Source organism: Phalangium opilio, unplaced genomic scaffold (genome assembly GCF_054372755.1).
Source record: "Phalangium opilio isolate 3A_F unplaced genomic scaffold, DU_Popi_V2 ptg000329l_1, whole genome shotgun sequence".
NCBI classification, from domain to species: domain Eukaryota; kingdom Metazoa; phylum Arthropoda; class Arachnida; order Opiliones; family Phalangiidae; genus Phalangium; species Phalangium opilio.
In genome coordinates, this window is record NW_028324226.1 from 23,520 (window position 1) to 42,583 (window position 19,064).

At 35.7% G+C, this 19,064-nt stretch overlaps 2 long non-coding RNA genes across 5 annotated transcripts in view; both read right to left on the reverse strand.

Moving 5' to 3' along the window:
- The window catches only part of LOC149610111 (uncharacterized), a 75,063-nt gene that overhangs the window by 14,786 nt on the left and 41,213 nt on the right, over nucleotides 1–19,064 (reverse strand). The gene's annotated exons all lie outside the window — the stretch shown is intronic.
- On the reverse strand, nucleotides 12,368–16,632 carry LOC149610113 (uncharacterized). Of its 3 annotated transcripts, none has more exons than XR_016376843.1 (3): nucleotides 15,782–16,597; nucleotides 15,435–15,717; nucleotides 12,368–15,340 (listed from the first exon to the last, which is right to left on the reverse strand). It is a non-coding gene; the product is annotated as an uncharacterized LOC149610113 (long non-coding RNA). The 3 variants fall into 3 exon arrangements; XR_016376844.1 differs by having other exon boundaries at nucleotides 12,368–15,216; nucleotides 15,782–16,595; XR_016376842.1 differs by having other exon boundaries at nucleotides 12,368–15,717; nucleotides 15,782–16,632.

The window sequence follows — 19,064 nt, forward strand, 5'->3', positions numbered from 1 at the left end:
AGATACACTTTTCCTTTAAAATCAAAATCAATAAATACCCTAAAAATAAATTTCAATTAGGTAAGACTAGCCCTTGAAAAGTTAGCTATTCAACAAAATACACTTTCCCTTTAAATTAAAAAATGACCTAAAATAAATTACAATTAAGTCTCCATCCTCGTTAGTTATCATTAAAACTTTACAAAAGAACTAGTCGAAATTAATGAAAATCCTAACTAGGATTTAAAACAACGCTATCCTAAAAATGCAAAACATGAATCATCTTCATTTTGTTTTCAGCTTTTTTAAAACCAAAAAAAATTTAAAAATAATATTTTGCAAGATGAGAAAAATATTTATCAAGGCGGACGATATTTTAAACAAGAAAATCGATAAGCTCAACTAAGATCGATGTGACTATCGCTCTCGCGTCGCGTAAATTCTTATAAAAGACAATAGCTTATTCTTTTAAATTCCAAGAATGATTAACGAAAGTGCTTGGCGCCCTAAAAGATATTTAAAATATTAAACATTCTAAGAGATAGAAATTTGAGTGTCTAATAACACACAATAACAAATAAAATAAAAAAATATTAAGATTACAATTTCAAATAATTTACTAAAGTGAACAAGAAGACAAAGAAATGAAGTTTGATCGAATGCAGCCATTTTCAGAGCACTACGACGCGTACCTTTTCAGCAAAAATGGTTTTAGAAAATTTAAATAACAGTTCTAACATGAAACAGTTTGCTCTAAGACGCAAATACAGGGTGTTTCTGATAAGTCTGGCATGAATTAAGTTGGATGTTCTTTGGACGAACGATTTCGAGTCCAAAATGTAACTTCTATCTCCATTTTGCCGTCAGAGTCACTGTTTTCGAGTTATGATTGGGGTGTTTTGGGTATGACCCTTTAATTAAATTAGAAATCATTGTCTAAATCAGTTCCTTAATTAAATTTAAGGGATCATCCTTTGTAAAATATAGGTGAATATCGCTCGATTTATTCGATCCTCATCAAGAAAGAGAGGTTGTTGTTGTTGTATCAGAAAGGTCAGAGGTCAAGACAAGATTATTGTTAAGCCTATTTCCTTTCTCTATATAATGGATCTGAAGACAAACTTCTTCGATATCTAATTATTTTTATAAATCCAACCGGTATTAACAGGTACATTAAATCGGGCATCTCCGAAGCCAGAGTTAATTAAGGAACCATTTAATTGATTTTCGCCAAGGCCTTAGAACTGATAAAAACTCCAACCAGCTATAGTCTTAAAGAGTGCAGTGTGCTAAAAGGAAATCGTAATTTCATTACTGCCACGCAGAGAGAATGGAAAAATAGAGGAGTGGATAGAAAAGAAAGCCCCTGCTTTGTAGATAATCATTAAAATATTGAAAATTATGAAAAATGTTTGGGGACCGTTAAAACGAAGGGAGCTAGTGTCAGAAACGATAAATAAGGAAGGCTTTGATTTCACGGGACGTTAGATCAAAACCATTTTTAAAGGCTACATCCATTTTTAAGAAATCAACCGCCTGAATAACGAGGGAGAGCGCTGCGTAATCATTATTCAAGAGAAACCACACGATATCAAGTATCATAAACAATACTCCTACTTGGCGGCTCGTTTAACCCCGAAAGTTTGCGGTTTGGCTCTTCCCATCACTCGCACCCTTCCCCTACCCCAACGATTAAAAACAAAAATGAGAACGAACGAACGGACGGACGGAGCGAGATAAAACTGGCGCAAATTCATCTTTTTCCCCTGATCTGTAGTGATGTAGGATGTAGGGGCCAAAGAAAGAAGGGGAGGGTAAAGGAGGTAGCAATGTCAATAGATGTCGATGTCCCATGACGATGGATGTGAGACCCGGACAGACTGAGACAGAGAAAGGCACAGCTTTCTTTAAACCCTTACAAAAATACAAAAGGTTCTTCGGGTTATTTCATCTATTACCAACAGCATAAGTTTATAAGTTATGCTCCCTAAGAATGACACTACCCATACCAAGGAAGATGGAGATAGGGAAGTTTGGTCACGAAATGTAGCAGGTCACATGACTTATATTCGGCGTTAGTTTGAACTGCGCAGTCTCGGTTGGAAACCAGTAGTGCCGCCTATCCTCAGCACGATGCGCGAGAAAAGTGCCCACATGCACAGATCCAAGCCGAAAACGGGATGTTTGGGCGACCGGAGTTATAGCGTTACACGAAACTTCCCTATCTCCATCTTCCTTGCCCATACTTCGTAATGCTGGAGACTTACTTACTGGGAGATAGTTCGAGAACGACAAGAGAGAACTGACTACAGTCTATCTTCTTAGTTAGTCTGTACTAAGCCTTTGAAGGCGCCTCACCAGGCGTCGCTTTACCTCGAATCTATGACCTACGTCACTTCATGACAAGCTCCACTTTGTAACCAGGAACAAACTTATGGAACATATCTTATGAACTTATGCCAACAGTCACCCAATCTGTTAAATTATCGAACTCTGTTTAAAAGAAGCCTTAAGTATTAATTTTAGTAATTGCCTTGCATTATCTCGAATATCTAAGGCCTGCCACTACTGAGTGCCATATTTAGTAATAGTAACGTATCTTGCTAATCTTGTTTAAATTCCTTTTCCTTTTTGTCTTTGTAAGGGAATCCTATAGCTATATTTGATAAAGGACAGGCTGGGCCTCTCCATCATGAAGCGAGGCCTGAACGAGGCGAGAAAGACTAAGGCTTAGCATATACAGACGAAAAGAGAAAGAGCAGACGACGATAGGTTCTCGACAAAAGCCTCTAGAGCAACCCGGGCTTCAGTCAGCAATGGCAAAGGAAGCAAAGCAGAGGAGATAACTGTAATGTACGAGATCAACCGCGCAATAGGGGATATAGGGACGTTATGTTTACTCTCAGAGGGTATAGCCCTCCTCTTTCTAAATGGCTAGAGGATGTCACGAGGGCATTTAACAAAATGAACGAAAAAAGATGAAAAAAGAAAAGAAAAAAAAAACCTGCTCCACGAATCCACGTTTCTATAACAATTCATTTTGCGACGACACAACTAATGTTTCCCTCTTTCCTGAAAGGCTGAAAAGTTTTTATCAGTCAGCTAGCGATACTCTTTTTCTCTCTCTCTAGCTCACTCACTCTTTTTCTCTCTGAGAGAGAGAGGAATTTCTACCTTATTTCTCGTAAATAAATTAGTTCATTTTTATCAAGAGTATTGCGAGTATAATTCTCTGTGTAAACAGGATGTTTCTGATATGTCTGTTATAAATTGAATGGTCACATGTTCTTTGGGTCTAACTAAGTGGAAAGCGTCACAAAACATGAGTTAGTTACGGAGATATTGGCTCCCAAACACTGATTGGCCTATAAAACAATTAAATTTAAGGAAATAGTTAAGCATGTGGAGAAATCAGCTTTACGTTACCAGCAGACTCATCAGAAACACCCTGTATAGTGAATGGACGCAATAGATCTTATTATTCATGGCAAGAAATTAAACATGAATTCATAAAATAATAATGATGGAAGCAGGTATTTTTATTTGGGACGTGTACGGCGTCTCTTTAAACAATAATATAAATTAATATTACATTAAATGGATAATTAACGAACGCGTCTGGGACGGCGTAACGTAAAACGATTAAGAGCCGTTGCTGCCTTGTATCTTGTCTTGATTTATCATCAAGTGAAACGATCATAAAATATATATATTTTTAACAGCACTTCGCTTTGTGGAATATAAACAATTTATTTCTCTAATAATCGGACCGTATCATTTCTCTGGCTAGCATTCATTTCATTTTACAGTATACAGGGTGAAACAGATCAGAAGAACACTTACGTTAGGCCTCTTCGATGTAACCATAAGTATATCATACTTCTCGAAAGAAGTGTAACACAAACAAAGCGGGGTAATTGTAACATGATTCTTCCCAACATCATAATTACATTTGGAGCAAGGTTACTAATCCGAATCGCATGCGCGATAAATAGTTCCCTCATCATTACTCTATTAGCGCTTAACTATTTGATGCCAAGGCGCGCTTCGCTTGTGCATGGATTTTTATCCCACGTCAAGACAATCAAGGTTTGTGGGTGGATTACTGATGATTTAGTACCAAATAGTTATATTATTCACCCTGCACAGTGCGGTAGTTACCCATCTGAAGTTTGATGAGCAGTAGAGCAAACAAAAAGGTGCATGAGCCAGGGAATAATCATGTTACATAACTAAAGTATTAAGAAATCATTGTCTAAATCAGTTTCTTAATTAAATTTAAGGGGTCATCCATAAAATACTCCCAATCTTAACTTGAAAACGGTAGCCCGGACGGCAAAATGTCATAGAAGTAAGTTACACTTTCGACTCAAAATTGATTACTCAAAGAACATCCATTGCCCTTAATTTCTAACAAACGTATCACAAACACCCTGTATACGACTAAACTTGAACTTTACAAATATAATTTCAGATCGATGCAGAACCCACATGAAAGCAACAAGAAGCCTTATACCCAATTTCTATAACCCAACCACTTTTCCAGTAGCAAGCTACCTAATCATAACTTGTAAAATAATCGACCCGGTTGGTCCTAGACGCGTTTGCCAAAATTATACACCATGGACTATCTTTAGAGCCAAACCCAGGTTAGGTACTATACAAGACTAGCCTACCTTTCATGAAATACTATTCTATACATTCTCTTTGAAAGACCGAATATTATAGAAAACTTAGGTGAGAAAAATACAGAGTTGGGCTCTTATTTGGAGTGCCCAATTGGAAATAACTGATCGGAGTTTGGGCTTCAAGAAAAATAATGACAAAAGCTTCTTTATTATTTAGGAGAAAAAGTACGTATTGAAAAGGGGGTCACGCCAAAAGTTGTTGCGCAATTTCTATTGATAATAATAATAAAATTTTTAAAATAATAACTTAATTACGCATGAAAAAGCTCAAAACGTGAACAACAATCTTAATACCATGCCAAACTGAAGGTACAAGATTTGCTTTAGCTTTCTATAACGAAGAGTCTCCATTGTCTGTTTACAACGTAAGCGAAAATCGTACACATACATTATTTGCATTACTCGCGTAACGGTATAACTCTATACAAACAGATTAACATAACACTAAAGCCGCGTTTACACTAGATACTTTGCAATTAACCGTTTTGGAAAAGGCCTAAGCCTTTTCCTTTTTCAAAATAATAATTGCATTTTCTGATGAAAAATCTCGGTTTTAAAGGAAAGGATCCCGTTCAAATGGAACGGTATTTTTCTAAATAACAAAGGAAAATATTAATGGAAGTAAATGATCTCATTATCTTATTACAAAATAATTAGTGTTAAAATAGTCTTAAAACGAAGAAAACTGTGCCGCCATTGGTTTACTGGCGTCAGAACCTCTTATCCCTTCCCTACTCTTACCTCTCTCAGCCTATGAGAATTCAATCAATCCCGTAGGGGTAAGAGGTTCGTTTTAGCAGACGCCACTAAACCAGTGGCGGATGGAGCAGTAGTCCTCGTTTTCAAGAATAATTATTTGTAATAAGAGATAATTTTTTTTTAAATATTTTTACTTTTAAATTTAGAAAAAGGCCGTTCTTTTAGGCTTATGGTATAATGTTATGTTCCTTTAAATGTTCCATTTCTAACTCTCCATAACGGTGGAAAACGGGTTCAAAGTGTCTCAAGTGTAAAGGCGGCTTAAGTCTATCCATTGGGATTTTATATTTTGAAAATGAGTATTTGCAATTTCAACACATACCCTAAGGAGTTAGAACGCCGAGATATATCATTACAAGTAAGGGATTAATTAATGAATTAGAACAGAGGCTAATTTGTTTCATCACAGAATAGATCTACACCTATAGTTAGCCTACATTACAATTTAAATTAAATTATAATGACTACCAAATAAATATTTTCGCCAACTTTTCCAAGAACCGAAGTAGACATCAATAATAAATAGGCTTTTACTAAGAAATAAAGAAATATAATAATACACGGGGAAAATTCATTTGAAAGAGAGCGAGAGAAAGAGAGAATGAGAGAGAGAAAGAGAGAATGAGAGAGAGAAAGAGAGAATGAGAGAGAGAGAGAAATAGAGAGAGAGAAATGGGGGGAGATAAAAGCGACGCAAACCATCGATTCCAATTAAAACTTGTTACAAATTCATTTGAAGCGAAACATTTTTAACTTAAAGATAAATAAATGGAAAAGAAGGCTAAGAATTTGCATAAACCGCGAAATAAGAACGAGTCTCAAAAGGGGAGGAAAACACGGAACAAATTAAAAGAATTTTAAAACGCCGTTCCGAACGAACGAATCATTGAAGCCTTTAAAAGAGTACAAATGCCCAAAAATAATGAAAAGTGAAATTCAACTATTTCGGATTTAACGGAGAAATTCGAAAATCTCAAAACTTAAGTTGAATAGCGTGTAACAGTACCTATACCAGAAATATATAAGAGAGGGAAAGGGTTGTATATAGATGGAAATAATTTGCATACGACTACGGTACAACACACCGTTAAGCGGAAGTAAATTAACGTGAAGCAAAATTAAACTCGGGTGTCCTATTGTCTCATCTCTGATTTTGAGTCGAAAATGTAACTTCTATTTGACAATTTGTAGTCCAGGATATTGTTTTCAAGTTATGTTTATAGTATTTTACGGTACGGATTATCCCTTGAATTTAATTAAGAGAATAATTTAGACAATGATTTCTAATTTAATTAAGGGGTCATCCCAAACTCGAAAACAGTGACCTGGACAGCAAAATGTCGTAGAAGTTACATTTCTATACTAAAAATCGACCAAAGAGCATCTCCCTTATACCAAACTCATCAGAAAAACCCTGTATTTTTTATAAGTCAAAGGTTTGACTGACTGATAATCAAAGCCCATCCCATAACAAATTTTCCTAGAAGGTTGAAAATTTGAGTTGTAGACACTCTATCCGGTATTACCATCTTGAATGAAATGGCTTCCAAAAATTGTAAATAATCTTAATGGAAAACGTTACTACTTAGTTAACACAGGTTTCCTATAACCCTACAGACAGGCTATATGGTTTTTGGGAGACTCAGTTTGACGCAATCTTTGGAAAATGGCGGAATGAAAAGTAATATAAATGTCCCCGACGAGCTGCAGATTCGTAAAAGCCGCGAACCTTTGCTGCTATTCATCACAGATCATTCGCGGATAACTTTGATTTTGATGTACTTCGGCTCACTATACCCTCTAATATTTGTACAAAAGCTATAAGGGCTTAGATATAAGATATTGTAGAAGACGTATAGCTCCCTTTCCGTCGGGGTTAGCTATAAGCCGTCCCTTATCTAAACAATAGACGCGTACCTGGAGGGGCTAAATCGCGCTCCGCAACTGCAGCCTGTGTGTGTGTGTGCTATTAGTCGGTCAGGGATGAGTAGTAAGATTCCCCAGCATCCTTTTAGGAAACCAAGCAACCGAGAGTTTAAAGAGACCACAAAGTTTGTTGAAAGTCGGACGAAATTAAGTATATACGGTAGTTGGACCCATTCTTAACTCTCCTTAGCTGTAAAGTTCTCTTTAGCAAAATATTCTCTTTCAATTGACTCGATCTTCTCGTTTTAATTTCAATGCATATGGTTAAGGCCTATTTTTGATCTATTTTCAATTGTTCCTATACACGAAAGTAGGCGTATAGGGAGCGGAATTGGTCTGAAAATTCTACGCACGCATGCAGATAACGAGGCGGTTTAAGTTAAAACCGCTATTAAAGTTGCATTGCGTTTAGGTTTGGCCTATTTTCGTCTATTTTTAACTATTCCTATACGTTATAAATTGGAAGTTAGGTGGCTATATTTTGAAGGAGAGAGGAATGGAACCAGTGACAAACTTATGTAACATATCTTATAAACTTATGGTTAGGCCTATTTTCGTCTATTTATAATTATTCCTACACTTCATAATTTGGAAAGTATACGTTTAGGCAAAGTAAAATTGGACTGGAAATCAAACGCTTGGAGTTGGCGCCTCCGTTAAACTTGAAACCGCGAGCCATAGAGCAACGAGACCGCAGCAAGACTAACTATAGTTAATTAATCATAATTTCGTTATATAAGGAAACGGCGGATCCTCAGTCTTTCAGTGATATATTCTAAGGGAATTTAACGTCTAGTGTCAACCCTCTAGAGTAATATTTAGTTCGTAAGGGTGAAGGAAGGGGTCCGCTTTTAAAATATGCCCTTTATTAAATTACTAGTAGAAAAGTGGGGTTTCGTTCCCCTTTTTAAAATACCCTTAATTAGTCAGAAACTTTTCAGAAATTTTCTCCGTAAGCAGTTCTTAATAAATAGCGCTTGAAAAATCACTTATCTTTGGTGGAATTCAATTGGAGTGATATTCATCGCTAGGATAGTTTAGTGTCCGACCCCTCTGTCATATTTATTTATTTGATAAGGATCTTTAATTAACAAAAATATGGGGAATTTATAATAAATAAGGAACTTCCTTAATTAAGAGAAACAGGAAATGGAATTTCCTAAACCGTAGTGTACTCAATTATAATCAAAGATATTTAATTCCTTAAAAGTTTTAAATCTCAAAGGAAAACTAGAGTTATATTTCAAAATTTAACCTCCTTATGTACGTATCCAGGGAGGAATACAAAAGGAGACGTAATGTGGGGTGAACTAGAATTCTACACCCAAGCCTAAACTCCTCCCACAGCAGAAGAAAAGGGGTCAAATTCAGGCTTCGAAATAAGACAAGTCTAGAAGTCCAAAAATCAGTTTATTATTTCGTTAACTAGAATTTTACACCTCTAGCCTAAACTCCACCCACAGCAGGAGAAAAGGGGTCAAATTCAGGCTATAAGTCCAAAAATCAGTTTATTATTTCGTTGGGGTAAGGAAACTGGTCGTTGGGACTAGTTTAATTATTGCAAAAAAAACCTTATTTCGAAGCCTGGTCAAATAGACCTTTTCGACGCAAAAATAGGGGGTAGCATCCCTCAGTATTGAGTCATACAAGGGGGTTAATACATTGCCGTCTCTGATGCACAGTCTCATGACACAAAAACACTACATCGCAGTGTATTGTATTCATCCAAGTTTTGTTAAGCCTTGGTATCTTACAGGCTTCATAGCCTTTATCGCATTGCAGCTATTTTTAAAACAGAAAGATGACGACTGGGAAAAAGCGTTCAACAAAGCTGTGACGTCCTTATGACGACACAGCTCACAGATTAAAATTTAACAAAATTGGATTTTTTTTCTTGGTTAGTCTTATTGAACGCAGCCAAGATTTACGGTTGCCAGTCTAAAAAGAGCGGGCAATTTCCTCTCCTTTTCGACTCCTCCCTGACATATCAAATTACTTATCCATCCAATGATAGGGGTTTGCCTATACTAGCTAACTGAAATCTAAATCCATAGAAGATTAACGAGGATTTAATGAGTACATACCAAAACCCTAATTAGATATAAGGATCTCAAGGGGATATTTTTTATTTACCGTTCCAATAATTACGGGGGTCTTAATTTTGTAGATTATAATTAAAAACGGGAGAAAGGGTGAGACAGCAAACAAGAAGAGAAAAAAATATTTTTTATTGGATAGTGTAGGATGGGGGGGGGCTTAAACCTTTCAATTGATTAACTTTCAGCATGGGGGGGGAAACTTCATTAAGAAAAACATATTAAAAGCAACCAGAGAAGCAAATAGTTAACAGCACGAGATAAGATCGAGGCGCCTTCTAAGTTCTTAACAGTTTTTGGGGTACATGAAGCACAAAAAACCATATTGGTGTCCCCACACGTTAAATGAATCAATTCGTCCCCATACATCCAATAATATGACAGTACAAGGATGATAAAACCGTAGTACAGTGGGATGGTTCAATGGAAAATCAATTTTGAGTCAAACATTTGTGTACCTTCTATGACGTTTCGCCTTTTATGGGACACAGTTTCCAAGAGAGTTTTATGACTGACCCTTTAATTAAATTATCATTCTTTCAGATTCATACTTAAAATTTAAGGTCACCCCTCAAACACTCCTCCCAATCATACCTCATAAACGGTCACCCATATAGGCAAAATGACTCAAAGAAATTACATTTCCGACTCAAAATTCATTTCCCATTGAACCACCGCACCCCACTGGTCTGTACTTCAGTCCAATAATTACCCTTTTGGAACACCCTTGTAAACTATTTACCATAAGGCAATGTGTTTCCAATTAGTCCAATTGCTAATTTTTAACATAAATTTAAAGGCAGCAGTTAGTTCAGCACAGTCATAATTCACAATCAAAGAACGAAAGGGACAGCCAAGGAGAATGATAGTATAAGCCGAAAATAATGGAGTTCGGTGATGTAATTAAGTGGCGTCGAAGAACCCATAGCCGTCTAGCTATGGCTATAGAGTTCGCGTTGTACGCGTGACGAACTAATAATTGATGAAGAAAACAGTACGGAGAGAAACGAACGGATTATCGTATAGAGTGAGAAAGAACTGGTCGACCAATGGCGGGACGGGGCGCGGTGGGGGGGGTGAAGAGGAACCGAGGTGGGAGTTCATGGATATCTCTAATTAATCATCCGCCTGTCGATATCAATCACGAGCTCGGCCGACTCGACGCTTTTTCAAATCCCTGCACGGATTATATTAAACGAGTGGAAAATATCAAAGCCAAGGCCTGAACTAGGCTTATGGGCGAGGAATTACCAACCAGTCATTCACCCGAGCACCTTTTGCACGCTTCATCATTTATTTAAAGATATTTTCTAAGTATATACTGTCGAACTATAGGGTCAGATAGCCAATGGACTCCCGGCGCCCAAAACCCAAAATTGCTGCTAGTAGTCGCCAACCAACACCCAATCGATCAACCTTTTAAAAGGGGGTTATTTTTTATTTTTATTGAGGTTAACTCGGATATGATTTCATATCTTAGTGCTATTTGGAGTGGGGGGGGGGGGGCAAACCTCTTTCTCTATTTCATTTGCAGTCTTGATACGAGTATTAGGAGAAAGAATAAAGGTTTTCATTATATCTAAAAGGCAGGGAGGGTTACTACTGAAATTGTTATTTCTTTTAAAGGAAATATGTCCTTGAATTATAGGGAAATATAAGAGGAAATTGGTATAAAATATAGTACGAAATTTAGGAAATTATTTGGATAAAATATAGGAGGATATTGGTGAAACTATTGGATGAAAAGAGGAAATTGATGAAAATATAGGATAAAATATAGGAGGATATTGGTGAAACTATTGGATGAAAAGAGGAAATTGATGAAAATATAGGATAAAATATAGGAGGAAATTAATGAAAATAATTGGATAAAATATAAGAGGAAATTTATGAAAATAATTGGATAAAATATAAGAGGAAATTTATGAAAATAATTGGATAAAATATAAGAGGAAATTTATGAAATTAATTGGATAAAATATAAGAGGAAATTTATGAAAATAATTGGATAAAATATAAGAGGAAATTGATGAATATATTGGATAAAATATAGGAAGAAATTGATGAATATATTGGATAAAATATAGGAAGAAATTGATGAACATATTGGATAAAATATAGGAAGAAATTGATGAACATATTGGATAAAATATAGGAAGAAATTGATGAACATATTGGATAAAATATAGGAGGAAGTAGATGAAAAATGGATAAAATATAGGAGGAAGTAGATGAAAAATGGATAAAAAAGGTGGAAGTGGATGAAAAATGGATAAAAAAGGAGTAAGTGGATGAAAAATGGATAAAAAAGGAGTAAGTGGATGAAAAATGGATAAAAAAGAAGGAAATGGGTGCAAAATTCATAAAATATAGGAGGAAATGGATTCAAAATGGATAAAATATAGGAGGAAATATAGGATTAAATTGATGAAATAATAGGAAAGAGTGGTGAACCTGCCCAGAAATATGAAACGGGTGCAATTTTTAGTTTTAAGACCACGAGCCTTATAACAAATATAAGAATAGATGAAATGAAGAAAGATCGAGAGAGGTCCAAGAGCAGCAAAGATGGAGTCGAGCGAGGGAAAGTGATAGAGAAGCCCAAGAGCCAAGATGGGCCGCATGAGAGAAAATAAAGAAACGAAATTGTCCCTTTAGTTGGCATCACGCGAAAAAGTCGGGATGAAACAAGATGGCCCCGGCCAGATTACACTTTTGCGCGCCCTCTAGTGACTAGAATTAGTATTACTATATTCATTGACCCCGACAAATTTATAATTTTCAGGTTTTTTTCCATTGTTTATAAAATAGCATTCCGATTATGAATAAAACCAATCTAGTAAGAATTTGGTTTACAGTTTAATTAAATAAGTAATTAACTGTAGTGTTCAAGTCTTGGTGGATTAATTAGGCTAGATATACTAATCAATATCCAAGATTTATTCTACCATATGATTATGGTCATTCGTTACATTGGGTGGCAAGGATGCCGCTTGAGTGCGGATAAAGAAGCGAGGAGTGTTCTCTCCTATACGCGATGTACGAGGTTACCTCCCATTTTTAAAATGTGAGTAGTTTTTGGTAATCGCCATCTAATGAGCGAATTCTGTACTTTGATTTTATTCCGTATTTTAAAAATGGCCGCGGACAACAACAATCTTTATGACACAGAGTTAACCCTTTGTCAGGTCCCGAATGAAGTTTGCAAACCCATGATCTCCACTCCCTTAAATCCCTATCACTACTTTTACAGCCAAGAACGGAACATGTTCTACCCCAGCTTGCCATTTTTACTTTTCAAAACTTACTAATTACCAATGAGAATTAAAAAATATGTTCAAATCATCGGATTCACCGAGCCAAAGGATTTCAGACGAAGGTTTTGAACTTCCTGCTTTTGAACGCTAGATGGCTTTAAACACCGACGTTTAAAGAGACAAAAATACCGAATTTTACGCTTTACTTCGACGCTAGATGGCGGTATCAAAAACTACTAAGACGCAATGGCAGCCCCCCTTGAATTTGCCTGGTAAACAGACAATTAGAAAATGGGGGTTACAATCAATCGATATCTGAGGATGGGGCGCCATCTAGGTTGTGTTTGGAATAGGCGGGAATTACGAATATAGCAATACTCTCCCGTGAGATTAAAACCCAGTGACTGTATGAGTCTTAAGATAATGTGAGGGTTTAACAATAAAATTCGAAGATCATTGGCAACTTGTAATATTGCGCTATGCATTTGTAACAGTTTGGTTGAGCTTAATGAGGTAGATTGTAATTCAGATTTAACTTTGTTTAAGTCATTATTTATACTGTCCTTTATGAGGTTATTGTTATTATGGTGAAAAGTTTGTTTAAACTCATTATTTATACTGTCCTTCATGAGGTTATTGTTATTATGGTGAAAACTTGGTTTAGCTGCTGTCTCATAGGTTGAGCCTTTCAGGCGCTCGTCTGTTTCGGAGTGGGTTGCGGCGAATTGGTGTTGCGGATGTGGTGGTGGTCCTTGGGACCAGTGACCCTCGCATTAATTATTATTTTACCGGCCCCACTATAAATTAAATTTCTAAAATGGTGAGAATAAAAAGCACGTAAAGACACAAAAGTAAAGAAGCTGGAAATTCTAATTGAATTTGAATTTTTTACTGTAGGAAAAAGTAGCATATAACAATCCATAACAGTTAACTTTTATTTCTTATCACAATTTTTCAACTAGTTGCCACTAAATATCAATCAACATGTCTAATGATATTTGAAGTTCTTAATCCTTTTATGAACTAGCCTTATTCCTTATTGCATTTTCCATAAATTCAGCGGCAATATCTTCTCTCGCTATCAGTAAGCCAGATCAAAATCTTGTAATGTGACCATGCACTACTGAGAAATACGATTACTGACAACTAGTACTGGCTATGGTCTAGACTGTCGACTACAAGAGACTCATTCTAGAGTATAGACGCTAGACAAGATCAATAGTCAATAGAATACAAAACTTTTGTAGGGAAGTTGTAGCCAAGGAGTACTAACTACCTAGGAGTAGAATTGGTAGAAAATGAGTTGAGATAGAAAAATTCTAAAAAGGAACCCCGAATTTATAAACTGGTCCCACCGTCTATTTTTTCCAAAAACCCTAATTAATAAAGTGCTCCCTGATACCACTGACCCCAACTTTTGGAATAAATAAACTGGTCCGAGCAATTAATAAACTGGTTTGGGACTTGTAAACCTGTCTTATTTCCTACCCTGTAGTGACGAGCCCATGATGTAAACAATAAAGATGGCCGCGAGCTACGAGGTTTAAGCCTCGGTCTTTAGTGTATCGGGACGGGGGGACGGGGAGTCGGGGACTCGGGGTCCGAGTAAAATTGTCCATGCCCATGCCTTTTAATAATTATCTTAATGTTCTTTTTATTGATGATTGTTTATGCCTATTAATATTTATCTTAATGTTCTTTTTATTGATGATTGTTTATGCCTATTAATAATTATCTTAATGTTCTTTTTATTGATGAGCTTAAGTTGTAAATTTTTAATTCGATACTTTCAAAGTAACGTTAATTAAACCTTCAATACCTTGATTTAAATTTTAATTTATAATCCTTATTTAATTTAAGGATGATGTCAGTTTGTAAGTCTCGTTAATTTAATTCCCCCTTTCCCACAGAGAGGGTCTGAAAATTTAAATCACTTGGCAGAGACTGGAGATCTTCAACATTCAGTGACAGACTCTGAATCTCAATGGGCATTTAAAAAACTGTATAAATTTAAATTGAAATTCCAAATTATAATTAAATACTTTTTGTTTGATATGTTGATATTAACGTAATCAATCCTTGAATACTCTATTGGTACTATCAACACCATCGTTAAATTTATTACTTAAATAATATAATTTTTTTTAAATATAATAATCAAATTAGCGACTTATAATTAGTTAACTTTAAATGAGTATGTTTCACTGATTAAAATTACATTTCTAAAAATTGTTAGGTTGATAGCACTTTCATGTTTCATGTAGAAATTTCATATTTCCGTGGATGGAGAGATGAACACGTTGATTCCGTTTGTCGTTGATTGAAATTAGATTCATTTTGATCATAAATTTCATTTTATATTTAATTTAAGGATGATGTCAGTTTGTAAGTCTCGTTAATTTAATTCCCCCTTTCCCACAGAGAGGGTCTGAAAATTTAAATCACTTGGCAGAGACTGGAGATCTTCAACATTCAGTGACAGACTCTGAATCTCAATGGGCATTTAAAAAACTGTATAAATTTAAATTGAAATTCCAAATTATAATTAAATACTTTTTGTTTGATATGTTGATATTAACGTAATCAATCCTTGAATACTCTATTGGTACTATCAACACCATCGTTAAATTTATTACTTAAATAATATAATTTTTTTTAAATATAATTATCAAATTAGCGACTTATAATTAGTTAACTTTAAATGAGTATGTTTCACTGATTAAAATTACATTTCTAAAAATTGGTAGGTTGATAGCACTTTCATGTTTCATGTAGAAATTTCATATTTCCGTGGATGGAGAGATGAACACGTTGATTCCGTTTGTCGTTGATTGAAATTAGATTCATTTTGATCATAAATTTCATTTTATATTTTGAGTTGTTGATTTTATGAGATTGTTGATTTTATTTTTATAATTATCACTTACGTAACTGTTATTAGTAGATGAACCCAGCGAGAGCGGAAACTGCCAAAATGATTAGTTAATTTTGCAAAGAATCTGCAATTTAATTCTGCAAAAATCTACCTATTATTTTATGTCAGTTCCGTTAAGTGATCATTTAATTTTAAACTTGCCAAACAAATAGTGAGCAATGGTACCTCCGTCCCAAACTAGTTATAGTTTTAAAACGCTGACTCGAGTTTCATTTTGTTAATACATTTAATTTTATTAGTAAATCAACCTGCCTAACTTTTAAGCAGACGAGTCTTAAAAAACGATATCATTGGTGAAATTAGAAAACTCTCTCTGCTTAGCGCGCCTTCTGTCGGGGAGAACCTTAATTTCTTTTTTGATTAATATGATAATATTAATTGTAATGTTTAAGTTCCCAAGTAGAAATCTAATCTTGCCTAGGATTAAAAAGATATATAATAATTATAAATTGCAAAAAAAAATTGCAAGCAACTGTCTCTCCTCCTCTAGCGCGATACAATATATATTCGACAGCATCCAGTGGCGGGCGTCGGGGAGGTGGGGGGTCCATACAGTTGCACAGTTCTCTCTCTCTCGTCTCCCGCTAAACCCACGCAGTAAGTGCGGGCGTCGGGGAGATGGGGGGGGGTCCATATCCTAACTCTCTCTTTCTTCTCTTCAGTATAATTTATCTCGCTTTATATTACAAGCAAGCGTGGCTTCGTGGTAGAGCGCGCGGCCGGGCGTCTTCACTGACGTCTCGTATGGATTGGGATATCGCGGGTTCGAGGCCCGGCGCCGACGGGAAAATAATTTCAATTGAAATTAAATACGTTACGCCACCTATGAGGTGTGAGGTGTACTACGGATGAATTTCGAGTCGAAAATTCGCGGGAAATTTGAAATTCAAAAAGTTTATTTATGAAGAATCTTATTATGCGGTTACACCAAATCCAGCCAGCCGTCCAGCCAACAGAGGTCGGAACAATACTTTCGAGCTCTAAAGAGCGCAAAAGTAAAAATATGGCTCCCTTGGAAAAAACGCGACGTATACGTAGACCTCCTCTCGTTTTTGTAAACAGTCAGTGTAACAAATAAGAGAAGAAGAAGAAGGAAAAAAAAGTTACTCCTGAAAAAGGAAAAAGTGAGAAATATCCGAAATATCTCGACAAAACCGAGTGTAAAAAGTCAGGGTTGACCGGCTGGAAAAAATGGTCTCCCCTGAGAAGTCGCCATTCGAAAACGGTGGGCTAGAGGCAAGAAAGGCTCGACATATATTCACTCGCTATCGTTTAGGACGCAGGGACCAAATTGTGACAGTTATAAAGAAACTGACGCTCGTATAGTTTCAAAAAAATCTACTTCTCCGTGTACCCAAGTTTCACTCGTTATACTTTCTTCTTAGTCTTAAGAAAAAGAATACCTACGGAACAAAAAATAAAGTCTACAGTAACCCTTGGGGAAGGAATCAAGCCCCATTCTGCTGGATTTAAAGGTTTCAACTTTTCAAAAATTATGATACAATGTATCACTAGTATAAACTATTTGAAAAGATCCAAGTTTTTTTTTTTTACTTTTTCAATATAGCATTTCAAGGGTTTGTCCTGAAAAATATACAGGGTGTGTCTGATGAATAAATAAACTGGCATAAATTAAAGGGGATATTCTTTGGCCGATTTTGAGTCCAGGGAGCCCACTCTTAAATTTAAATTCCTTATAGGAAAAATAGGAATTTTTTCCGGAATTATAGGATTTTATAGGAGAAAAAATGTGTTTTTATAGGAAAATATAGGACTAAAAATGCTCTAATATAATACAATTTGGGGCTTAAACTATGAAGAAAAATCCCAAAAAATAAAAAATAACAAATTGGATTTTACTTTGAAAACTCAGAAGAACTTAATTAAAATATAACATAATATAATATATAAAAAATCCTAAGCGATCTCCACAATTTCGGTGTCTATTCAAATGTGATCTCGATAAAAAAAAAGCTAAATTTTGATAAATTTGACGCTAAACTATACGAAAACTTCGAATAAGTCAAAAATATAGGATATTATAGGACCTTTCATGAAATTATAGGATAATAAGGGACAGGTTCAAAAATATAGGAATTTATAGGAATTATAGGACCGGTGGGCTCCCTGTGAGTCGAAAAGAAAATGGATTATGTAATTATCTTGGGTCTTTCGCATTTGCGACTACAATTCAAAAGATTACAGGGTGTTTCTGTAAGGATTATGCTCTTAATTTGGGCGATTTTGAGTCAAAAACGTAACTCCTATGGCATTTGGACCTAAGGGGCACCGTTTTCAAATTGTATTTGGAGTATTTTACAGATTAAGTTTAATTAAGAAACTGAAGGACAATTATTTCTCATTTAATTAAGGGGTCATCCCTAAAACAGTGACCCGGACGGCAAAATGAGATAGAAATTACATTTTCGACTCAAAATCGTGCACCCAAACAACATCCCCCTTAATTCACGCCAGATTTTTCAGAAACACCCTGTATATTAAGAAACCCAAGATTATGAATCAAGGTATATTACAGAAATAGAGAATTACATATTTTATATATATATATATATTTATATATATATATATGTCCCCATGAAAATAAAAATAGGCCAGTCTCGCTCGTTCTGGTGGCTGCCTCGGCACTAAATGTTATACTGGGCTGAAGTTAGAGGAGTTTTTGGGTGGGACAGTTATTATCTAACGATAAAAGTCACCCACCGTAAACGTTTAGTTGTCTGAAAGATTAAAAGACTGAACTGACTAGCAAGAAAGAAAGAAAGCAAGCGAGAGAGAATTTTGTCGCAAACGAAACTCATACGAAAAACAAAAGAGAACCGAAATAAAATCGTCCTTTGAAATCAAAAAGATGGCCTAAAGTTCTACCACTATTAGAACTAAAAGCGCGAGGTTGAACTCCTTCGCTAAGCCTAACGACTGAACAGGAAAGTTAAAACCAGTAAAAAAACGTTCAATTGCCGATAAGACAAAGGCGTAAAAATGAAAGGACACTCTTGGCTAAAATAGACGGGTTAAAAGACACTCCATTTCACCAAGAAGCGCTGAGCTAAAGTTTGGGAACGTTTTTCATTCGTGTTCTTAACCTTTCACGAATGGACAGAGAGAGATAGAGAGAGAGAGAGAGAGAGAGAGAGATGAGAGAAAAGACTTTAATTACATTAAAGAAGAAATAGGTAACGAAGAAGAGGGGGGGGGATCAAGCCAGGATGGGGTCGAGGAAAAAAAGAACACCACCCCGTACACTATCTTATACAGGGTGTTTCTGATAAGTCTGCCATAAAATAAAGGACGAGTGGAAAGTGCCTACAAAGATCATGGATGGGGTCTACAACATTTAGTCACGGAGATATGGGTTCCCAAACACTGAATGGACCCCAAAACAGAGGAAATATTTACACATGTG